Source organism: Aquarana catesbeiana, linkage group LG09 (genome assembly GCF_042186555.1).
Source record: "Aquarana catesbeiana isolate 2022-GZ linkage group LG09, ASM4218655v1, whole genome shotgun sequence".
NCBI classification, from domain to species: Eukaryota; Metazoa; Chordata; class Amphibia; order Anura; family Ranidae; genus Aquarana; species Aquarana catesbeiana.
Window position 1 is genome coordinate 124,937,310 of NC_133332.1, and position 18,351 is coordinate 124,955,660.

At 44.0% G+C, this 18,351-nt stretch overlaps 1 protein-coding gene and 2 pseudogenes across 7 annotated transcripts in view; 2 read left to right on the plus strand and 1 right to left on the minus strand.

Annotated features, from left to right (window-relative positions):
- FGF13 (fibroblast growth factor 13) overlaps positions 1-18,351 on the minus strand; it is a 577,206-nt gene that overhangs the window by 78,044 nt on the left and 480,811 nt on the right. The window lies entirely within an intron of this gene.
- On the plus strand, positions 8,495-8,701 carry LOC141109107 (U2 spliceosomal RNA; annotated as a pseudogene).
- Positions 8,868-18,280, plus strand: LOC141107339 (uncharacterized; annotated as a pseudogene).

The window sequence follows — 18,351 nt, forward strand, 5'->3', positions numbered from 1 at the left end:
TTAACGGTGGAAATATAGTAAATCAAATGTATCTGAACAGACATTACAGATATGCAAGACACAAGTCTCCTTTAAGAATCGTGATCCACACTGACATGGATAAAAAAAAAATGTGAGTCACTGCCAAAAAAGGACTTACAAACTATACCAGATAACTCAAACTGAAATCTAAGTAGGGAATCCAACCAATGGCCAGTGAAATCCCTGAAGCTAAGATCATTAACCTGTTGATGAGATGTCTGTTAGGGTGGTTGACTGGATCCTCTACAGTGGCCAGGGACCACTTATCAGTAAATTCCCTTTCAAAGAGAAAAAAACTCATTCACACTGTCAGAAAAAAAAAAAGATGAATCCACTAGTTGTTCCCAATCCTCATGGAGGAAGGTTTTACATGCCGAGTATATTGGGAAGGTCTTTGGAGCAACAGTTTTAAAAGACCCTAGCCTGGAACAACAGACTGATCCTCTATTTGTAGAGAACAATGCACTAAAGAAGAGGGTGTGTCCGCCAAAATGCATCAGTTTGCCAGTGCAGCGTTATGGTGTTATTGGACACGCTATTCCCCCACTGGATTGAGATTTAGTGTTGCACAACACCTATACATATACAGTCATTTTTGTGAGTATCCATTTGTTAACTGGCCTAACTAAGGGATCACACCAAAGGCTATGCCATGGATACAGATCCAGAAAACATTTCCCAAAAGTAACATTCCAGGCAAGCTACATATTCAAGTCTATTGAGGTCTGGATACAGCCTTCAAACACCAATCTCTTTCATGACAGATGTTTTTTTTTTTTAAAGATTTGTTTATTAACATACAGAGAAAACAAAACCACCAGCCACACTAGCAACTAGAGGGAGAAAAACAAGAATACAAACACTTTTTCCTATTCACTAAAAAACAACAACCTCACAGGGTCTCACAATGTACATAGAAAGACATTGGGTGCACAGAAACCTCCACATAGATGTATAAAACACCAAAAATGTTTTGTCACTCCAGCACAAGGGTCACGAGAAATATGGATAAAAACAAAAAAACAAAGCTTAATTGCCTGGATCTAAGGAGGTCAAAGTATGGGGACTAGACAGCCACCTGCCCTAAAATTTATTAAACAGTTTCGTTTTTTCATAACTCAAAGGTAAGCCTATATAACGGAAGGAAATCATTCACCAATTTGAGCCATAGGGACAGAGTGAGTGGGGCTGTCCCTTTCCAAGTCAGTAAAAGCACCTTTTTAGCATAATAATACAATATATGCAGTAATCATTTTGCATATACAGAGATAGACAATTCTCCAAAGATGCCCAAAAGACAGTGTTTGGGATGTAACACATTGGGAAGGCCTAACACAGTGGAAATGAAGGAGCCCACTCTTTCCCAAAATCTGTGAACCACTGGACAGGACCAAAAACAGTGCAGGAAATCAGCAACTAGGCCATGACCCCTAAAACATACTGATATAGAACGTATACTCATCTTACATATTCTAACAGGGGTAAGATGTGAATGATGGAATTTTTTTAGTGGAAAAACTGTATCTTTTGAGGATACAACAGAGGTCTTGTAAGTATCACTAGATTCAGCCCAGTCTGAGTCAAGAAATTAGATATCCAAGTTAGCCCATTTGGTTTGAGAGGTAAGGAGCCTAGGTTTAGAATCAAACATTAGGGCCGAGTAATATGCAGTGATAAGTTTATTATGATCAAAGTGTCTGAGCAATTTTTCTAAAGGGGTGACATGTAAAGCGTTATCCAAGGAGCCAAATTGTGTCTGTAAAGCATGGCGTAGTTAATAGTAGTAGAAAAAATAGGTAGGAGGCAAGTTAAATCTTCTTTCAACTGAGAGAAGGGCTTAAAACCTTGGGGGTTATAAAGATGACAGAGATATTTCACTCCCCGAACTATCCAGCGCGGCAATCTCACCCAAGTTGGAGTTAAACCAAAGGAGGTGATTAGGGGACTGAGACCACAGATCATTAGTGATACGGGTGGTAACTATAGTGAACAGTGAAAGAGTAGTGTGAAGTAGTGTCGTTCCTGGGCGTGGAGGGACTTGTCCTCGGTATGTAATATTATGGAGTGTTTCCATGGAGGAGGCAATAATGACAGATATTTTTACTCACAAAGTGAGTCTTCAGAGACTGGGTCACATCAGAGGCTGTGGACGTGGGGGGCACTTTGTAGCTTACTGACATAGTACACAGAGTAGGGAAGAGCTTGGGTTTGGTCTGAGCCTGAAAGGTCTTTATTGGGTCAATTACCTGAAGGTGAGAGATTCCCCATCCTGCAGCTACACATATACAAATGGACTGAGATGTTAATGACATCAGTGATCATTAATAATATCTTTGTGTATGTCAGCTGTGGGGCAGGGATGAGTTAACTGGCCCAGAAATGACAATTAATTTCTGGGTTTGGACTGAACCAAAGCCTGAATCCAAGTTTGTCACTAACACAGAGGTGTGGGAAGCACCACAATGCAGTTCACAGTGCCCAAAGATCACATTACAAGTTAACCCCACAATTTTCGTCCTAGCAGACTTGGCCTGTAATGTGATGTTCGGGCACTGGTCCAGCAGAGCTGAGGAAAAGACGTCCAACTTCCTTGGACACAAGAAAAAAACTGAAGCATGATGGGTGGCGGCACCTATTTGACGTTCTTTGTCAGTTTCCAAACCTCTTGAAAGCAGCGTTATGACTCAAATGTCTACGATTTACTATATTCCTGTGTCCAACAATGGATGATAAACGTTTTTGTTTTAGCTGAAGTAGGAAAATGTAATGTTTTTTTTTATTGTTGTCTGCATCTCCGCTGCATATATTCACTCCTTTGTTTGCCACTGTAACCACTCTCAAAAAGTTATATGAAATCCAAAATATTTAAGAAGTGACACTAAATCTTCCAATGGGGAAATCTGTTGTCTAAGAGGGAAATTACCCTCATTTTGTATAGACTACTTTTTTCTCACTTCCTGTTGTGTCTAAGTCAGGAAGTGAAGGAAGTTTCCCAAAAGGGACACCAAAAGCAAAAAATAAACTTACAGGGGTGTTAATGCTTACCTACTTGTTTAAAAAAAAAGTTATGACTAGACATTTACTTTTATATTCAGACTGCGGTAAATGGATAAAAAGGTAAAGGGATCTCCTTGCTGCTGTATGTAAAAAGCAGTGCAGATAGCAAAAATAAATAACCCAGACAAATGCTGCCTGATTAGCGTATAATTGTCTGTGGCTTGATCATCTCAGCTTCTTTAGGTCTAATCCAAATGAAAATGAACACAGGAGCTCTGCGGGGCATAGAGCTGAGTTTTCAGGGTTGGATGGGCCGAGGACACAACACGGGCAAATTATGCAATTACACAAATTGGATGCAGTTCTCACTCCTCAGCAATGGCATATTGTGGTTCATGGAACAAAGACAAGATTATCCCTTAGCCTGTGTGCAACCTTGTTATTTTTATATAAAATATTAATGCTTTTTTTCTGTGTCAAGATATTTTATAACTGGCATTCACAGTCTACACTCTGTAGGGAGAACTATTTTCTTGCAGTTTTAAAGAAATTCACGTTTTAGGACAATGTCAAACAGGTACATTTTGCACCAAATGTGGTATTACGAGAGGCATTTAAAATGTAATGTATGCAGTTAAATTTTTTACAATTTGTAACTCATGTCCATGCTGTCAGACAAGTGCAAATGGATTACACTACTAAAAGAAAAAAAATAAATAAAAAAATAAAGTGATGCAACAAAACAAAAGTCTTAGCATCTCACTGTTATGGAAAGTTTCATGCTCCTCCTGAGAGACTGGCAGAAAAACTGCCAATTAATTTGCAGGACTACAGCCTAATAAAATCAAACCACATTGCCTTCTATCAATTGTGAAGTTGAAATATTGCCCCACATAAATGTACGTAAAAAGCGTGTCAGCTGATCCGGCTTCAATATGTTTGGGTGCAAGCAATCCGCACCAAACACCCCAGCTGACCTATTTTGGATAAACAGTGAACAGAAATAAAGCATAATAGGTCTTTTAAGATGCACAAAAAAGCTGAAATTGCTACTAGAAGCAACAACTTCATTTGTCTAATCAATATTTTATAATCGCATATATATATATTCCTTAATAACTTGCATTTTTTATACCAGTTGTCTTGCTAATGCATTATATCAAGTTAAAAGTTGTCACTTCTTGCTAACCACAGATATTTAATTAGTGTTAGAGAGGTCATCAAGATGAGGCAATTCCTGGATACTGAGGGCTTGACAGGACCCATGTGCTGTAGTCTTAGCCCTGGTCCACACTGATGTAATTTCTGATGCATTCCAGAATGCAGAGAAACACTTGACAATTTAAATAGCATGACTTTCTATGGTGGCCATACACATATATGCAGTGCAATGAGATTTCAAAAAGGGTCGTGTGCAAATTTACAGCGGTGCAATTTCTACCTCCATAGACCTGTTGCTATGCCACTGCTGCTTGTTTTATAATCCAAACCAGGCAGATTAGTGGCTAAGTGGTTGTAGTAGAGGGCCTTTCAGGTCCACCTCCTGGGATATGATTTGAATTGGGTTTTTAGGTCTTTTTGTCTATGTGGATTTCCCACAACAACTTAAAACAATATGGTGGATTTATTGGCTTCTTCCCATTTTACCCCTATTGTGTATGGGGATGAGTGTAGTAAAGATATTTGATTTTGACTTCTCTGTTATACAGTATGTTGATACTATATCAATAATCCTATAGTAGGAGACTGCCATTCTCTTAGACTGCAACAGGCATTTAGGACATACAGTATGAGGGGATTTATTATACACATATATTTATTATTTGTTTCATGCATGCCAAAGGGGGTTATTTACGAAAGGCAAATCCACTTTGCACTACAAGTGCACTGAAAGTGCACTTGGAAGTGCAGTCCCTGTAAATCTGAGGGGAAGATCTGAAATGAGGGGACGCTCTGCTGATTTTATCATCCAATCATGTGCAAGCTAAAATGCAGTTTTTTATTTTCCTTGCATGTCCCCCTCGGATCCACAGCGACTGCACTTCCAAGTGCACTTTCAGTGCAATTTCAAGTGCACTTTGCACTTGTAATTTGCATTTGTAGTGCAAAGTGGATTTGGCTTTCGTAAATAACCCCCAAAGTGTCCTTACGCTTGGGTTCACACCTAATGCTGAGGCAGCTTACAGCAGGGGCCTGGTGCTTCCCTGTTCTCCATTTCAGGGACAAATCAGGCCCGAATTTTTGCCTGAATTAGGACCTGAAATTGAGCCAAAGATGCACAGGACCCATGTGCAATTCACTCCTCAGCCGCCACAGAGATGTGTGAATCGGCTCCGTTGAGAGCTGGTCACAATCTCTTGTCATGCAAATTGGATGTGGGAAAATCTGTATCCAATCCGCACTAGTCTGAACCCAGCCTTAGGTTTAATAGATTTCACAATTTAAAGGACTGGTTCACCTTTACCAACATGTTATATTTTACACCTGTATTTAGGGTGTAACATGTCATTATTACCAGCCCCCAGAGCCCCTTCCCCTGTGTCAGCGGGCACCAGTTCTACCTCCTGGTCACATTTAAAATTGCTCTGCCCGCATAGCTGCGTCATGCATTCATAGCAATCCAAGAATCCAAGCAGTCCCATCTGCCACAATAGCAGACAGACTCTTAGTTCTTCATGGACTACAAGTTTGCTGATCAGTAGACATGTGCACTGCCGAAAAATTTGTTCATTTTCGTTTTTGTTTCATTCGTTTTTTGTTTTTTTTCGGATCATTCGTTATGATCGCATTTATTACTTCGGATTATTCATAACTTTGGATGCATTCATATTCATTCCGTTCCATTCGTTTAGATGTGGTATTCGTTACTTCGGATAATTCGTAATTTTGGATGCATTTGTATTTGTTGCGTTTCATTTGTTTAGATGCGGCATTCATTACTTTGGATAATTCTTAATTTTGAATGCATTCGTATTGGTTACATTCCATTCATTTAGATGCGTCATTTGTTACTTCAGATAATTCGTAATTTCGGATGCATTCGTATTCATATTCGCAAAGAAAAAATAAAACAAAATCATTTCTTGCATGTGATTGGATCATGGAAGTCAACAGAGCGTCCCCTCATTTACTAAGCTTTGGAGTAAATGGCCTTGCAGAATGCAACTTCACTTGCAAAGTGCACAGTCTGTTTACCTTTAGTAAATCAAGCCCATAGCCTCTGTTGGCTTAGGAACTTCACCAGTGGATACAGCTTCCCGATATATTCTGTTACAGAGTGAAAGTGGATTAAGGAAGGCTTCCTTATCTCAGCAGTAAGCAGCCCATAGATTAGTCCATTTTTTTTGTTCAACCAGCAGGTTGGACAAAAGAAACTGTTCAATTTTTTTCATCCACACACTCGATGTGTATGGAGGAATCCTCCCTGCTAATACCTATAATTGAATAGTTTATAATAATAGATGATAAATAACAATAATAATAAAAACGATAATAATAGTTAATCATTTAATTATAATAGAAAATATGAAAAACAAAATTATCCAAATGTAATTGATTTGTTAAACTTGTAGGATAAAACGTTTTTCGTTCTTTTGGATTTTCGTTCTTTCGGATTTTCGTTCCTTCGGATTTTTGTTCTTTTGGATTTTTTTTTTCGGGTTTTTGTTCTTTCTGAACATTCGTTTTCATCAAAAGAGTCTTTCCTTCATTTGGATGTTTCTGAATGAACGAATATGCGGAATTTCATCCGAAAACAAATTTGTAACTAAACAGATGCACATGTCTACTGATCAGCACCCTCATAGTTCATTGACACTTCCTGCAGCTCAGTAATTGTCTGCCCATATAGTGGTATGATCAGAGAGCTGTAGGCAGTATCTGCAGGAGCCTGACATCGCACACACATCTAATAATCGCAGGTGCCGTGCTTTACAGGCTTATGTGTAAGAAAATAATAAATGCATATTTTTTACCTGCAAGATCATGTGCATCTATTATTTTCCAAAAATGAACTTAGCCTTTAAACTACTACGGCTCAGAGGATTTCTATGACTAAATTCTAGAAACATGTCAACAGCAAATAAGCAAGGGAAGATGGAGTGGGTGTATGGTGTGTGGATTATCATTCTGCATTCCAAGAATGAACTGTTTGCTCCTGGCATCCTGTTATCTTGTGGGAATGCAAAAAATATATATAGAACCCAAATCCTAATTAGAAGGTGAAGCCATATGGTAAAAAAAATAATGGCTTTTGGAAAGGTCTTTAGATATTTGTTTTTAAACACACATGGAAATATGTACAGATGGATCCTTTTAATTTGGGGTATTTTACTTTTCACATATACAATCTTATGTTTTATTCAAGGACAGCTATAACAAGTGTGGTATGATTGACAGGTCATGAAGGGGGTTTCTACATCATATTTCTATATCCACAGCAAGTCTATCTTTGAAGGCAAGTAATATATAGGGGGTTATTTACGAAAGGCAAATCCACTTTGCACTGAAAGTGCACTTGGAAGTGCAGTCGCTCTAAATCTAAGGGGTAGATCTGAAATGAGTGGAAGCTCTGCTGATTTTATCATCCAATCATGTGCAAGCTAAAATGCTGTTTTTTATTTTCCTTGCATGTCCCCCTCGGATCTACAGCGACTTTACTTCCAAATGCACTTGCAGTGCAAAGTGGGTTTTCCTTTGGTAAATAACCCCCATTATCTTTCTCTATTAGGTATCCAAACAATTATCTGGTTTATAATTTTCAGCTACTACATACATTTAGTATATGTTTTTTTTCCCTTGCTTTTGACCCCACTCTTAATACAGCCCTCTTTTTCCCCACCCTACCATTTACAAACATTTTATGCACTTTCCCTGTCCATCAATAATCACTAATCCGTTATATCTTATGTTGCTTGAGTATCTAACGTGACAGGACAGCAGAAACACCCACAAAGTGACCACATTTTAAGAGCCAAGCACCCCAAGGTATTTTCTCAAAAACATAGTAAGTCTTTTTGCTACAAGATTTTGTAAAATGTAGAAAGAGAAAGAAAATGTATTTTTTCACACACAGTTGTCAATTAATAAGATATTGCTAACACAAAGCATAAGTATACTTAGAATTACACCCCAAAACCCATTCTGCTACTCCTCTTAGGTACCAGTATATGTGGGTTACCACATATTTGAGAGTCACATGGAGAGACCCAAAATCCAAGAAGCAACTTCAGGTGTTCTAAACACATAAATTATGCATCAAACTTCCTGACTACCTGTCACATTTTTAGAGGCCCAAGAGCCCCAGGACAGTGGAAACACCAACAAAATGATCTCCTGTTGGAAAGCAAACACCACAAGGTATTTTCTAAGAGGCATGGTGAAGATTTAATTTTTTGACACAAGTTTTTGGAAAATGTGGAAGGAAAATTATTTATTTATTTATTTTTTTATACAAAGTTGTCAATTTAATAAGATAATCGCTTCTCAGCCTTTTGGCTAAGATCAAGTGTAGTATCGACTATAGCCTTTAGGGGTGTCTCTGCTTCACAGCTAGGGCATTGAGAACCACTTGTATCTATCCAAGCCATTTGGTCCTTGTGGGGTACCCTCTGCTTGGCCTTGTAGGATTGTTGATTCAATTCAGCTTCACCTACTTGCTGCTATTGGGCAGAGGCTTAGCCCCTACAGGGAACGAGTTTGCAGTCTTCCCTCCTCCCCCCACTCTGCGTTACTACCTTCGGGCAGTAGACGCTTAAGAGCCTTTGTAAAGGCTGCGAAAGAGTGAAGCCGTCGAGAAACCAGAAGGAAGCCGCCTAATATCTTCTGAAGTGACATCCAACACCGAGACGATGGGGAAGAGCAATAAGACCAGCAAAACAATGAAGAAGAACCCTGCTCCAGCCACTTCGTCCGAAGCCCCCGAACATGTGGCCGCCTCAACCCCCACTCCTACCCTGGTCGGCTCCAGCCAGCCGAGACCAGCCAAGCTGTACCTGCCTGCAGACGGGCTCCCAGTCCTGGAGCCTTGGATGAAGCAGACTGTCGTGCTGCCGCTGAAGGAGGTAGACGGAAGAGTCCCCAACATGACTTCGGAGATCTTCGGAAAAAAGATGATCTTGGAGCAGAGGTTCAGCAAAGCAGAGACGCTGTCCGTGCAGACCTTCACAAGAGGTATATTCTTTATAACTTTTGTGTGCTTTCAGGTCTGCAGACGATACTGGGATATGGTGAAGACTTGTGGCCCGGAATCCCCCTTCCGTAACTTTGTTGCGAACTGTCCCATACAACGGGATGAGGTGCGGGTGACGGTGAGTATGAGGAATCCCCATACCCAAGGAAAGGACATAGCCACCTACCTCCAGAGGTTCTGCACCGTGACCAAGTCCGAATCCTTGATGCCAACGGCTTCTGGATAGGTAAGTGGAATGTGTTTTGCAGGCTAAGGAGAGACTCTTCAGGGGACCTCCAGCAGCTGCAGCCATGGTTCTCCCTGGGCAACTCTGCAGGAAGCCTTTTCTACTCCAGCATGCCCCACAACTGTATCAGATGTGGCCATCCTGGACACATGGGTAAGGATTGCACAGAAAATATAAAAATAAGTGCAGCGCTAATATTAATCAAATATACAATATGTGAGTATATAACTATGAATCCAAAAACACTTCAAGTGCATGAGTAAGGTGAATGCATATAAATAAATATAAATATGTGTAGGCAGGACGAAAAGTCCATATATGAAATATGTGACAGCAAAGTAAACTTCTAAATACTGAAAGTCCACATGTGAAGTATCAAATGATGGGAAACTTTCTTCTCAATTTTCAATCAAAGGGGAAGTACCAAAAGGCGTGAAGGCATTCAATAGGAATAGGGATGAGCCGAACACCCCCCGGTTCGGTTCGCACCAGAACCTGCGAACGGACCGAAAGTTCGCACGAACGTTAGAACCCCATTGACGTCTATGGGACTCGAACGTTCAAAATCAAAAGTGCTCATTTTAAAGGCTAATTTGCATGGTATTGTCCTAAAAAGGGTTTGGGGACCCGGGTCCTACCCCAGGGGACATGTATCAATGCAAAAAAAACTTTTAAAAACGGCCGTTTTTTCGGGAGCAGTGATTTTAATGATGCTTAAAGTAAAAAAAAAAAAAAGTGAAATATTCCTTTAAATATCGTACCTGAGGGGTGTCTATAGTATGCCTGTAAAGTGACGCGTGTTTCCCGTGTTTAGAACAGTCCCTGCACCAAATGTAATTTTTAAAGGAAAAAATCTCATTTAAAACTGCTTGCGGGTTTAATGTAATGTCGGGTCCTGGCAATATGGATGAAAATCAGTGAGACAAACGGCATGGGTACCCCCCAGTCCATTACCAGGCCCTTTGGGTCTTGTATGGATATTAAGGGGAACCCCGCACCCAAATTAAAATAAGGAAAGGTGTGGGGCCACCAGGCCCTATATACTCTGAACAGCAGTATACAGGCTGTAGGTTTGTTGTTAAGTAGAATCTCTTTGTAATTTTGAACGGGTACATTTTTAACGTGTTTAGCTCCAGCCAAAAAATCCGATCATACCTTGGGGCTGCGGACCAAAAAATTGTCTGAACGCATCGGTCAGACGGCCACCTTCTCCACCGCTCCTTCTTTGACTGACCGAAGCCTCAGCAACACGTTGTCCAGAAACAGGAGTTTGTAACCTCCCAGTCTCTGGGAACGCGTTGCACAGACCTTTCTGCAAGGCCTCCCGAAGATGTTTCATCCTCTGCTCCCTCTGCGATGGCAAGATAAGGTCCGCAACCTTACCCTTGTAACGTGGATCAAGGAGGGTTGCCAGCCAGTATTGGTCCTTCTCCTTGATACCACGAATACGAGGATCCTTACGCAGGCTTTGCAGGATCAGGGAGGCCATGCAGCGTAGGTTTGCTGAGGCATTCGGTCCGGAGTCCTCTGGGTCACTAAGGACGACATGGTCCGCAGCCACCTCCTCCCAGCCACGTACAAGTCCATGTGTTTCTTGGGACTGATCCCTTAAAGACTGCTGCTGATGCTGAGTGCCAGGCTCCACCTCCATACTGACACAATCTTCCTCCTCCTCCTCTTCCTCCTCGTCCTCTTCCTGTGTGATCGGCGGGCACACAGGAACACTGTCTGGATAAAGGGGGCCTTGAGAGCTAAGGAAGTCCTCCTCTTCCTGCCTCTGTTCTGCCTCAAGTGTCCTGTCCATTATTCCACGCAGCGTGTGCTCCAACAGGTGGACAAGGGGGACAGTGTCACTGATGCATGCACTGTCACTGCTCACCATCCTCGTGGCCTCCTCAAATGGTGACAGGACAGTGCATGCATCCCTGATCATGGCCCACTGGCGTGGGGGAAAAAAAACAAGCTCCCCTGACCCTGTCCTGGTGCCATAGTCGCACAGGTACTCATTGATGGCCCTCTGCTGCGTGTGCAGCCGCTGCAGCATGGCCAACGTTGAGTTCCACCTGGTGGGCATGTCACAGATTAGGCGGTTCTTGGGCAGGTTAAACTCCTTTTGGAGGTCCGTCAGCCGAGCACTGGCATTATATGACCGGCGGAAATGCACACAGACTTTCCTGGCCTGCCTCAGGACATCCTGTAAGTCCGGGTACCTGCCCAAGAACCGCTGCACCACCAAGTTAAGGACGTGAGCTAAACAGGGCACATGGGTCATTTGTCCCTGTCGGAGGGCAGAGAGGAGGTTGGTGCCATTGTCGCAAACCACCATTCCTGCCTTAAGTTGGCGTGGCGTCAACCACCTCTGAACCTGCCCCTGCAGAGCTGACAGAACCTCTGCCCCAGTGTGGCTCCTGTCCCCCAAGCACACCAGCTCAAGCACCGCATGGCATCTTTTGGCCTGCGTACTTGCGTAGCCCCTTGAACGACTATGGAGCACCGCTGGTTCCGAGGAAGAGGCCATGGAGGAAGAAGAAGAGGAGGGGGTGGAGGAGAGAGGTGTGTCACAATCATTAGCATTTTGGAGGCGTGGTGGCGGAACAACCTCCAACACTACTGCACCTTGTCCTGCATCCTTCCCAGCTGCCAGCAGAGTCACCCAATGCGCCGTGAAACTTAGGTAACGTCCCTGTCCATGCCTGCTGGACCATGAGTCAGCGGTAATATGCACCTTACCGCTGACCGCCCTGTCCAGCGAGGCATGGACATTGCCTTCCACATGCTGGTAGAGAGCCGGAATCGCCTTCCGTGAGAAAAAGTGGCGTTTGGGTACCTGCCACTGAGGAACCGCACATTCCACAAACTCACGGAAGGGGGCAGAGTCTACCAACTGAAAAGGCAGCAGTTGAAGTGCTAGCAATTTTGCCAAGCTAGCATTCAACCGTTGGGCATGTGGATGGCTGGGAGCAAACTTCTTTCGGCGGTGCAGCAGCTGGGGCAGGGAAATTTGCCTGGTACAATCTGACGTCGGTGTACCAAAATCAAATTGCCCACAAGTACGTGGCTGTGACACACCTAATTCTACACCTTCATTCCTCTCAGTGCAGGTCTCAGAGAGGACTGAAGGTCTAGTGGGGTTGGAAATCTCAGCTGATGAGGAGCAAGCAGAGGTCCTCTTTGTTCTTTGGTGTGGGTCTTTTAGATACGCTTGCCAACGAACTGCATGGCAGGTCAACATATGTCTGGTCAAGCATGTGGTACCCAAGCGGGAGATGTTTTGGCCATGCGAGATACGCTTGAGACATATGTTGCAAATAGCAGCGGTGCGATCTGATGCACTCGTCTCAAAAAAGGCCCACACCAAAGAACTTTTTGAATAACGCGCAGAGACTGCAGCGCCCTGCACATGTGGAGCTTTGGGGTGTGATGCAGTCAATGTGCTGCCCTTAGGCTGGCCCCTGGAGGGCATCCTGCCTCGTTGGTGATGTGCCGCCTCCTCCTCCTCCTCCTCCTCCTCCTCTCTCCTATCAGGCACCCACGTTGAGTCAGTGACCTCATCATCCCCTCCCTCCTCATCACTGGAGCAAACCTGGCAGTATGCTGCAGCAGGGGGAGCATGACTGCCAGATTGCTGTCCTTCTTGGGCACCCCCTCTGTCCGTGCTCGTGTTACTGCCTTCATCGAGCTCAGTATCATCATCAGAGCCTTCCAAACGCTGGGCATCCTCCTGGAGCATGTACCCAACACTGTGGTCAAACAGTTCGAGGGACTCCTCAGGAGGACATGGTGGGGCTAGGGAAGGAGTCACTGATGACATTGAGCCAAGGGAAGAGGCCGCTGCTTTGCCAGACAAAGTACCCTGGGCATGGGCGAGAGAGGATGAGGAGGATGAGGACGGCTTGGTCATCCACTCGACCAAGTCTTCCACATGTTGCGGCTCAACATGGCCAGCTGCCGAAAAAAAGGCCAAGCGTGTCCCATGGCCACGTGCTGATGAGGATGCACCGTCTCCACGACCAGTACTAGACACAGAGCCTGCTTGCCCTCTCTTATTGGCTTGTGACTGTCTGCCTCTCCTTCTTGGCCTTCCAGACATACTAATGGCCTGTAGCTGCACTAAGCTGGGATATATATATATATATATATATATATATATATATATATATATATGTACTGATACTGCAGCTAGCAAATCAACTGCCTGCCTGTAGTATGAGAACACCACCAACCTTCTACAGGTAGCTTTAGCTGAACACTGTGAGGTGGACGCACCCCACTAACTTGTAGGTTTAGCTGAACACTGTGAGCAGGGCACACCCCACTAACTTGTAGGTTTAGCAGAACACTGTGAGCAGGACGCACTGCACTAACTGTAAATAGTCTAGCTGCCTGACTGTGGTACTAATAGGATCAAAAGAACACCAGCAATTTTCTTTAAAATACTGTAACAAGACAAGCCTGCCTGTCAGTAAGAAGATAACAGGAACGGATCTAGCTGAACACTGTGAGCAGGACGCACCCCACTAGCTTGTAGGTTTAGCTGAACACTGTGAGGTGGACGCACCCCACTAACTTGTAGGTTTAGCTGAACACTGTGAGCAGGACGCACCCCACTAACTTGTAGGTTTAGCAGAACACTGTGAGCAGGACGCACTGCACTAACTGTAAATAGTCTAGCTGCCTGACTGTGGTACTAATAGGATCAAAAGAACACCAGCAATTTTCTTCAGGTAGCTGTATTTACTGTAACAAGACAAGCCTGCCTGTCAGTAAGAAGATAACAGGAACGGATCTAGCTGAACACTGTGAGCAGGACGCACCCCACTAGCTTGTAGGTTTAGCTGAACACTGTGAGGTGGACGCACCCCACTAACTTGTAGGTTTAGCTGAACACTGTGAGCAGGACGCACCCCACTAACTTGTAGGTTTAGCAGAATACTGTGAGCAGGACGCACTCCACTAACTGTAAATAGTCTAGCTGCCTGACTGTGGTACTAATAGGATCAAAAGAACACCAGCAATTTTCTTCAGGTAGCTGTATTTACTGTAACAAGACAAGCCTGCCTGTCAGTAAGAAGATAACAGGAACGGATCTAGCTGAACACTGTGAGCAGGACGCACCCCACTAGCTTGTAGGTTTAGCTGAACACTGTGAGGTGGATGCACCCCACTAACTTGTAGGTTTAGCTGAACACTGTGAGCAGGACGCACCCCACTAACTTGTAGGTTTAGCAGAACACTGTGAGCAGGACGCACTGCACTAACTGTAAATAGTCTAGCTGCCTGACTGTGGTACTAATAGGATCAAAAGAACACCAGCAATTTTCTTCAGGTAGCTGTATTTACTGTAACAAGACAAGCCTGCCTGTCAGTAAGAAGATAACAGAAACGGATCTAGCTGAACACTGTGAGCAGGACGCACCCCACTAGCTTGTAGGTTTAGCTGAACACTGTGAGGTGGACGCACCCCACTAACTTGTAGGTTTAGCTGAACACTGTGAGCAGGACGCACCCCACTAACTTGTAGGTTTAGCAGAACACTGTGAGCAGGACGCACTGCACTAACTGTAAATAGTCTAGCTGCCTGACTGTGGTACTAATAAGATCAAAAGAACACCAGCAATTTTCTTCAGGTAGCTGTATTTACTGTAACAAGACAAGCCTGCCTGTTAGTAAGAAGATAACAGAAACGGATCTAGCTGAACACTGTGAGCAGGACGCACCCCACTAGCTTGTAGGTTTAGCTGAACACTGTGAGGTGGACGCACCCCACTAACTTGTAGGTTTAGCTGAACACTGTGAGCAGGACGCACCCCACTTACTTGTAGGTTTAGCAGAACACTGTGGGCAGGACGCACTGCACTAACTGTAAATAGTCTAGCTGCCTGACTGTGGTACTAATAGGATCAAAAGAACACCAGTAATTTTCTTTAAAATACTGTAACAAGACAAGCCTGCCTGTCAGTAAGAAGATAACAGGAACGGATCTAGCTGAACACTGTGAGCAGGACGCACCCCACTAGCTTGTAGGTTTAGCTGAACACTGTGAGGTGGACGCACCCCACTAACTTGTAGGTTTAGCTGAACACTGTGAGCAGGACGCACCCCACTAACTTGTAGGTTTAGCAGAACACTGTGAGCAGGACGCACTGCACTAACTGTAAATAGTCTAGCTGCCTGACTGTGGTACTAATAGGATCAAAAGAACACCAGCAATTTTCTTCAGGTAGCTGTATTTACTGTAACAAGACAAGCCTGCCTGTCAGTAAGAAGATAACAGGAACGGATCTAGCTGAACACTGTGAGCAGGACGCACCCCACTAGCTTGTAGGTTTAGCTGAACACTGTGAGGTGGACGCACCCCACTAACTTGTAGGTTTAGCTGAACACTGTGAGCAGGACGCACCCCACTAACTTGTAGGTTTAGCAGAACACTGTGAGCAGGACGCACTCCACTAACTGTAAATAGTCTAGCTGCCTGACTGTGGTACTAATAGGATCAAAAGAACACCAGCAATTTTCTTCAGGTAGCTGTATTTACTGTAACAAGACAAGCCTGCCTGTCAGTAAGAAGATAACAGGAACGGATCTAGCTGAACACTGTGAGCAGGACGCACCCCACTAGCTTGTAGGTTTAGCTGAACACTGTGAGGTGGATGCACCCCACTAACTTGTAGGTTTAGCTGAACACTGTGAGCAGGACGCACCCCACTAACTTGTAGGTTTAGCAGAACACTGTGAGCAGGACGCACTGCACTAACTGTAAATAGTCTAGCTGCCTGACTGTGGTACTAATAGGATCAAAAGAACACCAGCAATTTTCTTCAGGTAGCTGTATTTACTGTAACAAGACAAGCCTGCCTGTCAGTAAGAAGATAACAGAAACGGATCTAGCTGAACACTGTGAGCAGGACGCACCCCACTAGCTTGTAGGTTTAGCTGAACACTGTGAGGTGGACGCACCCCACTAACTTGTAGGTTTAGCTGAACACTGTGAGCAGGACGCACCCCACTAACTTGTAGGTTTAGCAGAACACTGTGAGCAGGACGCACTGCACTAACTGTAAATAGTCTAGCTGCCTGACTGTGGTACTAATAAGATCAAAAGAACACCAGCAATTTTCTTCAGGTAGCTGTATTTACTGTAACAAGACAAGCCTGCCTGTTAGTAAGAAGATAACAGAAACGGATCTAGCTGAACACTGTGAGCAGGACGCACCCCACTAGCTTGTAGGTTTAGCTGAACACTGTGAGGTGGACGCACCCCACTAACTTGTAGGTTTAGCTGAACACTGTGAGCAGGACGCACCCCACTTACTTGTAGGTTTAGCAGAACACTGTGGGCAGGACGCACTGCACTAACTGTAAATAGTCTAGCTGCCTGACTGTGGTACTAATAGGATCAAAAGAACACCAGTAATTTTCTTTAAAATACTGTAACAAGACAAGCCTGCCTGTCAGTAAGAAGATAACAGGAACGGATCTAGCTGAACACTGTGAGCAGGACGCACTGCACTAAATGTAAATAGTCTAGCTGCCTGACTGTGGTACTAATAGGATCAAAAGAACACCAGTAATTTTCTTCAAAATACTGTAACAAGACAAGCCTGCCTGTCAGTAGGAATATAACAGGAACGGATCTAGCTGAACACTGTGAGCAGGACGCACTGCACTAAATGTAAATAGTCTAGAAGATAACAGGAACGGATCTAGCTAAACTGAATACAGTGTATATATATATATATATATATATATATATGCAACACCTGGGATGCATATATATACACAATACACTTTAAGTGCAGCTAACTGACTGACTGTCCTGCCTAATCTAGCTAACTCAAATGAAATGACACTGTCTCTCTCTCTCTCTAAGCACACCGGAACACACTGCACAGGGCCGCCGTGCAGGCGGCCTTATATAGTGTGGGGCGTGTACTAAATCCCCTGAGCCATAATTGGCCAAAGCCTCCTTGGCTTTGGCCAATTATGGCTCTCTGTTAAGGCGGCGCTGTGATTGGCCAAGCATGCGGGTCATAGTGCATGCTTGGCCAATCATCAGCAAGCAATGCACTGCAATGCCGCAGTGAATTATGGGCCGTGACGCGCCACACGAATTTGGCGCGAACGGCCCATATCGTTCGCAATTCGGCGAACGATCGAACAGCCGATGTTCGAGTCGAACATGGGTTCGACTCGAACACGAAGCTCATCCCTAAATAGGAAGAGGTAGGTCCCCTTATCAGATCAGTAGGACTAACATACCGTAATGGCTTAGGGAAGATCTCCCGTGATGTGATAATGCCGGGACTGGACGGTATCCTGCAAGCCTCAAACTCCAATTGACACAAGATGGAAGGTGGTCCCAAACGAAGATTTAAAGGCTATATTTCATATATGGATTTTCGTCCTCCCTACACATATTTATATTTATTTATATGCATTCACCTTGCTCATGCACTTGAAGTGTTTTTGGATTCATATTTATATACTCACATATTGTATATTTGGTTAATATTAGCGCTACACTTATTTTTATATTTTCTCAGTGGACTTGGTTTGTTTGTGTGTTAGCTGCTATCAGTTGTTATATTTTTTAGGTTTAGCGCAGCATTTTCACCCCTTTTTTCTACACAAGGGTTGCACAAAGCCTGCTTGCAGGTCCAGTCGGGTTGCAGGCCATGAGACCAAGGATTGTCCAAGGCCCAAAGCCTGCAACCTCTGCGGATTGGCAGAGCACATCTTCAAAGACTGCCCCCCAGAGAACCCAGACCTATGCTGGAGCCTTGATCCAGGATGTGTTATCTTCCAGCACTGGGAGGAAGCCACCAGAAAAGAAGAAACCAAAGTAGCCTTGAAAGGCCACAGGTAAGTCCACTCCCACCCCCCTGCCCCTGCCTCTGGCACACCAATACCCACCTCT